Below are 7,500 nucleotides of genomic sequence, written 5' to 3' on the forward strand. Positions count from 1 at the left end.
AACACTTATTGCCAATCTCCAGGGCATTTGGTTCAACCTATAGTTTTAAATCTGCTATGATACGATATCATATTGTGTATGATATGATATGATATTATATATGATATATTGTGTATATTATATTTGACCTTTTATAGTGATCCCATCTCGTCCCACCAGACCAGACGTGTTGGTCTATAAATCTCTCGTCTCCCGGGGTCTCCGGGACCGGGAAGAGGGGGGGTCCGGGGGCGGGGGGTTCCCCGACCCTCCGCTCCACCGGCGCGCGCCCTCCAATTAGTACTTTGGGCACACGCGCCCTCACAAGTCACGCACGCCCTGGGGCATAGACACGCAAACACACACACACACACACGCACACGCACACACACACACACACACACACACACACACACACACACACACACACACACACACACACACACACACACACACACACACACACACACACACGCTTTGATGTTGTGTGTGCAGCAGCAGGCCTGCTGATCAGCTGGGAGCCTCACGCGAGGACCTGTCGCGGTCTGCAGCCGAAGTCTCGCAGGGAAACATCGCGAGAGGTGATCAAGGATGGAAGGCGTCAGCGAATCGTGTCGCCGGAGTTAATTGGTCAGAGTTGAATGGTCTGGCTCCTCTCAGCCGCGGGACGTCCTGACCAGGTGCGTGCGCGTGCATGTGTTTGTGTGTCTGCGTGTGCGTGCTTGTGTGTGTGTGTGTATTTGTGTGTGTGTGTAGGCGTGCGTGTGTGTGCATGTGTATGAGCGTGTTTGTGTGTAGGCGTGCATGTGTGTATGTGAGTGTGTGTGTGTGTTGAATCCTCTGAAAATAATGTAAACGGTAAGGTGGAATGAAAGGGAAGGAAGGAGGGGGGAGGGAGGGAGGGAGGGAGGGAGGGAGGGAGGGAGGGAGGGAGGACAGAACATAGGAGGAGGAGGAGGAGGAGGAGGAGGAGGAGGAAATAAAGACAGGTACAAATTCAAGTATCTAAAAATAAGTACCAACATAGATCGCAATAATAAATACTACTATTAAAATAGGTAATAATAAGAGAAACTAAAACAGTGGTAACGGTGGGAGAAGCGCTCCTAGCTCCCCCTGGTGGCCCGATCTGATTCATCAAATATTAACAGAAACCTAAGAGCCATCATCAACCTTCACACACACACACGCGCGCACACACACACACACACACACACACACACACACACACACACACACACACACACACACACACACACACACACACACACACACACACACACACACACACACACACATACGCACACACACGGACACACATAAGCTGCTAGTGTTATGTCCGACCGCCAACCTCTGCTGTTTGCTGACAGTTATCAGTTGATTAAAGAAATGAGCCCCTCACACCACACACACGCACAAACACACACACACACACACACACACACACACACACACACACACACACACACACACACACACACACACACACACACACACACACACACACACACACACACACACACACACACACACACACACACACACAAGCATTTCTTTATTGGAGAAGCTGGAGGATGAGTCAACATGAAGGAGAAGGGGAGAGGAGGGGAAGGCTTTCAGGGGAAACAACGAACCCTAAATATTAAGATAACCATTAGGAACAGTAGAAGAAACAGGCTGCTGTGAAATTAAGAGTGGAGCCAAGAGGACTCTCACGTTTTCAAAGTATCGTGGCTCAGAGTTGGAAACACACACAAACTGATGATCTGTAATGTTAAAAAGGACAACACTGCCCTCTGTTGGACAGACTGCGGAGACTGCGGTCTAAACTGTTTTTTTGCCGCTTGGCTGACGCCCAAGCCCATGTGGGGTCCATGCGTGGGATGGGGCTTCCACAAGCAACTGGTCAAAGTGGGCGCCACGCCCACTATCACTGGAACGGCGATATATCTTTAAAGAAATATCTGTCTGTATATCTTTGAAGATTAGTCTAGATTTATATCTTTAAAGATATATCTTTCTATATGTCTTTATATCAATTGCTGGATGTGTACAGTACCTGAATATATATATATATATATCCAGCTCTAGATCTGTATAGCTATAAAGCTATATAGTATACAACCGTTTATAGTTCTAAATTGTAGCTTAGTTCTAAACTGACTCTGGTATATAGACCCTGTTACACTTGACTGCTGTTTTGTGAGAATCGTTGTGTTAAACACTGTTTGTCACTTTGTAATGTCTTGTTTTGCACAGAAAATATTTATTTCACTATTTTTGTAGACAAATAATGATTTGTTTTCATTGTCTTTTGAATGATGAGTTATCCTCTCTTCTCGACCCAAAAGCAGCTTTCTGTTCGGAGACTAAATCACGTTCTTTGATTTGAGTCCAAAGTAAAGGTCTCGCTACACGACCGGGATAGAACCGCATACCAAGCCAAGTATGCGGTTGCCAAAGCCAAGAAGGCCACAATCCGGACCTAGATTGGCGCGGTAAAAGTGCAAAACCGTACGGAATCCGTACGGTTTCCGTACGGTTTGGCAAGAATTCCGTACGGAATCCGCACATACGGAAACCGTACGGATTCCGTACGGATTCCGTACGGATTCCGTACGGAATTCTTGCCAAACCGTACGGATTCCGTACGGTTTTGAATGACTAATAGCCGCGGCTATTAGTCATTCACTCCGGCTATTAGTTATTCACTCCGGCTATTAGGTATGCAGAACGAGCCCCTCCCCTTCTTTGCTTGACCACTAAGTTTGAAGGCTGTCTAACCAATCAGTGAAGAGAAAGACCAGACTAAAGTAACGCATTGTCGAAACTAGAGCTGCAGTGCCTCCATGTTTCGCCGTAACATAAGGCTGTGTTGTCTTTACTAGTTTCACTACAATGTAATGACCACCACTAGCTAGTGGAAAATATATTTGTGTCTAGTACAGTGATACATTTGTTAGGCTATATATTGAGATGGCAGTCCCTCATCCCCAGATTGTTCGCGATATGCAGTAGCCAGCTCGGCCATAACATTACAATTTCATGGATGCAAGCAAGCCAAGACAATCGATCTATATCTATAGCCTACATGACAACACGCAGACACACACACACGCACACGCACACGCACACGCACACGCACACACACACACACACACACACAAACACACACATATTAAGCACACTGGTAAAGCAATAGGAGCCTGCATTGGCTAAAGTTGTTGGGATGCACCTTATTTTATAACAGGGAGGGGCAAAGTTGTGCATTACAATGCAAACACGACAATAATTGGCACCGTTCTTGCGCACTCAGAAGAACATGAACTGAATAAATGCCAGGTATATAGCATATCGGAGACGGGTACACAATCAGTGCATTTGCAAATGAGAGCCTGCAGTAGGTCCGATCTTGTGACATTATTTAACCATCCATCTACAGCTAATACGATCAGACAGATACATCATTGATCACATAAAAGCCCACAACAAGCCCAACATCACCACGGCAGGTGCGCTCTCTCACGCACATTCACACAATCACTCCAACTTCTCCAACTCCTAGGCAAGGCTGTTACACTAAGACCACAAACAACCACAACTAACCAGCCTACATATCCACAATAATGCACAACAATCAGTTCTATACATTGCGTCTATCTTCTGTTTGGTGCACATGGCTAATTTGCATAGTTTGCACCGGACTGTCGGCTCCGCTTGTCAAAAAAATAGAACGTATTTGTGAATAAATGCTTTGAATTCTGAATACTGGACTTGGTGAGCTTGAGGCTAAATTTAAGTGACCTTTAGTGAGATGGCCTAAAACGGAATACAAATGAATTATTCTAGGACATATAGGCTTTCAGGATCAATTCAGAGGTTCAACTGTTCGGGGTCGGGTGTTGTCAGCAGTAGTCATTATGCGCTAAAATGGTCCCTGCCAGTGTTTTTCTATTCTGATGTTTGTGGATGAATCTTTCAGCTACAGCTTTGTTACATTTCCTTGCGATGGTTTGCTAGTTTAACTATACAGCAATAAATCAAATGATGTAAGATGATGTGTCCGTTGCGTGGCTGTCATGTGAGAGCCGTACGCATTTTAAAAACACCTGTAATCAGCGTGACTCACGCTGATGTTTTTAAAATCACATCATCTTACATCATTTGATTTATTGCTGTATAGTTAAACTAGCAAACCATCGCAAGGAAATGTAACAAAGCTGTAGCTGAAAGATTCATCCACAAACATCAGAATAGAAAAACACTGGCAGGGACCATTTTAGCGAATTCAAAGCATTTATTCACAAATACGTTCTATTTTTTTGACAAGCGGAGCCGACAGTCCGGTGCAAACTATGCAAATTAGCCATGTGCACCAAACAGAAGATAGACGCAATGTATAGAACTGATTGTTGTGCATTATTGTGGATATGTAGGCTGGTTAGTTGTGGTTGTTTGTGGTCTTAGTGTAACAGCCTTGCCTTGGAGTTGGAGAAGTTGGAGTGATTGTGTGAATGTGCGTGAGAGAGCGCACCTGCCGTGGTGATGTTGGGCTTGTTGTGGGCTTTTATGTGATCAATGATGTATCTGTCTGATCGTATTAGCTGTAGATGGATGGTTAAATAATGTCACAAGATCGGTCCTACTGCAGGCTCTCATTTGCAAATGCACTGATTGTGTACCCGTCTCCGATATACCTGGCATTTATTCAGTTCATGTTCTTCTGAGTGCGCAAGAACGGTGCCAATTATTGTCGTGTTTGCATTGTAATGCACAACTTTGCCCCTCCCTGTTATAAAATAAGGTGCATCCCAACAACTTTAGCCAATGCAGGCTCCTATTGCTTTACCAGTGTGCTTAATATGTGTGTGTGTGTGTGTGTGTGTGTGTGTGTGTGTGTGTGTGTGTGTGTGTGTGTGTGTGTGTGTGTGTGTGTGTGTGTGTCTGCGTGTTGTCATGTAGGCTATAGATATAGATCGATTGTCTTGGCTTGCATCCATGAAATTGTAATGTTATGGCCGAGCTGGCTACTACATATAGCGAACAATCTGGGGATGAGGGACTGCCATCTCAATATATAGCCTAACAAATATATCACTGTACTAGACACAAATATATTTTCCACTAGCTAGTGGTTACATTGTAGTGAAACTAGTAAAGACAACACAGCCTTATGTTACGGCGAAACATGGAGGCACTGCAGCTCTAGTTTCGACAATGCGTTACTTTAGTCTGGTCTTTCTCTTCACTGATTGGTTAGACAGCCTTCAAACTTAGTGGTCAAGCAAAGAAGGGGAGGGGCTCGTTCTGCATACCTAATAGCCGGAGTGAATAACTAATAGCCGGAGTGAATGACTAATAGCCGCGGCTATTAGTCATTCAAAACCGTACGGAAACCGTACGGATTCCGTACGGTTTTGCACTTTTACCGCGCCAATCTAGGTCCGGATTGTGGCCTTCTTGGCTTTCCATACCTCTGAGACTCGAACGCACACTGCCTCAGCGTGGTTGATCGTAACGTGCAATACTGTTTCTAATGTTTTAAGAATCGCAATGGAAACCTTTTTTCATTGCAACTATTTTTAAATGCAGATATCTTTGTACTAATGCTGTTTGTGTGTGTTTTTTCAACTAAAGGAGATACTTTTCACGCCCTTTTCTATTTAAGTTTGCTTTGTTTTATCCCAGATTTGTATTTATTTTAATCGTCGCAGAATTCTCGGAATTAGTTTTCATATAAATGTCGTTGGTATTTAGTATCTTATGTGAAGATACAGTAAATATACATATATATATATATAAATATATATATATATATATATATACATATATATATATTTATTTTTCAGATGCTAAGATATTTCGAGTTTAATTATTTTTAAGCTTAATATTTGTAATATGATAAAGTAACACATTTTACAAATCAGAGTTTGTGTATAGATTCACTCAAGTGGTTTTTGACTTGTTATGATTTCTGAATGAGTCTTTATTATGCAACCTGAATATCATCTTGAGTTTTATTTTAGTTTTTTCTAAATGTGGATTCAAATCTTTGTTTCATTCACTTCTTAAATAAAGAGACTGTTCAGAAACTAGATGGCGCCATTCCCTCATCACCTCCGCTTCTTTGGTTTCAATTGTTTTTTAATATTTCAAAGAAAAAATAAAAATGGAAACAAGTGATCGATGAGTAATGAAAGAAAACACATGTTTCACCATTCTGACATAAAGAACAGCGGTTATTTTTGATGCAGAGGAGGTGGAGGAGGAGGAGGAGGAGGAGGAAGAGGAGGAGGGGGGGAGCGTGATGGTGGAGGAGGAGGAGGAGGAGCAGGAGGAGGGGGGGGGGAGGAGGAAGAGGAGGAGGGAGAGGAGGAGGAGGGAGAGCGTGATGGTGGAGGAGGAGGGGAGGAGACCCAGATGGAGATCAGCAGCCAGCCGTCTGTCAGACAGCCTGGTGGATGTGGAGAGGTGACGGAGCAGCATGGTGCTGTTGACCCAGAGTCCAGACGGATCTCCGCCCAACGCACAGCGCACGACCACAGCCCGGGAGTTGGATTAAGGACTTCATTGTGTTAAGAAACAGAGAAGTCTCTCAGCGTCTGCACGGACGGTAATGACGACGCTCACTGACGGGCTCTGCACTCTTCCTTCTCCTGTCCGGCTCCGTTCTTCTCGGGGGTTTGTGGGGGTCTTGGGGTTATTCCGCTCCTCTGTTGAACTGACAGGACGTTTGAAGGGAACTCTTGTAATTAGGTGACGAGTTGTTCTCCCAGCTTCAAAGTGCTTTGGTTTTAATGAACACAAACTCTCGACCCAGAAATGCTTTGTGCTTCCATCAATGATGAACTCCAAACTCTGTCATATATTTACCTACGTTAAGTTGACTGTATTTAAATACCTAAAGGGCTGATACATCTGACAACACAGTGAAATTAGGCTTGACGTTGGCATGGCAACGGAGGAGGCTGGGGCACGGTGAACCGCCGTCCCCATGACGACGAGAAACGGGTTGGAAATGCCGAAATGAACGTTTAGCGTTTAGAATCCTACAGCAGAACCATTCCTAGCCTTAACCCTCCTAACCAAACAACTCAACTAACCCCAACCCTCCTGGCCAGCCGCCTCAACTAACCAGCTCCTATTACCTCAACTAACTAGTGATGGGTCGTTCGCGACCGAATCTGTTCGAAGGAACGAATCTTTAGCAAGAACAACCAGAAGTGATTCTTCTCTCTCGTTGGTTCTCAGACTCGACCCCTCCCTGACTGGGCGGTGAAGAGGGAAGAGGCTTAGCGAGCGGGGGTACGATAATACGATTCAATATCAGTGAAATGCTAAATGCATGCTGTCTTTGTACTTTCTGTGTCATGCAAGATTAATCAAATATTTGTGTCTTGTCAATCTGTCGTTCCTTCATGGTTCGTTCTCCACCCGGGACCCCCACCGTCATTGCTAGATCAAGTCTGTTATCTTGCTGATATGTTAAACATCCACTAATCAACTACACCCCCCCCCCCA

At 44.4% G+C, this 7,500-nt stretch overlaps 1 protein-coding gene across 1 annotated transcript in view; it reads left to right on the forward strand.

Moving 5' to 3' along the window:
* The first annotated feature begins 6,332 nt into the window (after positions 1–6,332).
* Positions 6,333–7,500, forward strand: part of c1qtnf7 (C1q and TNF related 7) — a 4,662-nt gene continuing 3,494 nt past the window's right edge. The window contains exon 1 of the mRNA XM_030372159.1: positions 6,333–6,592. The gene's annotated coding sequence lies outside the window, so the exon portion shown is untranslated. The remainder of the gene's footprint in view (positions 6,593–7,500) is intronic.

Source organism: Gadus morhua, chromosome 12 (genome assembly GCF_902167405.1).
Source record: "Gadus morhua chromosome 12, gadMor3.0, whole genome shotgun sequence".
Taxonomy (NCBI): domain Eukaryota; kingdom Metazoa; phylum Chordata; class Actinopteri; order Gadiformes; family Gadidae; genus Gadus; species Gadus morhua.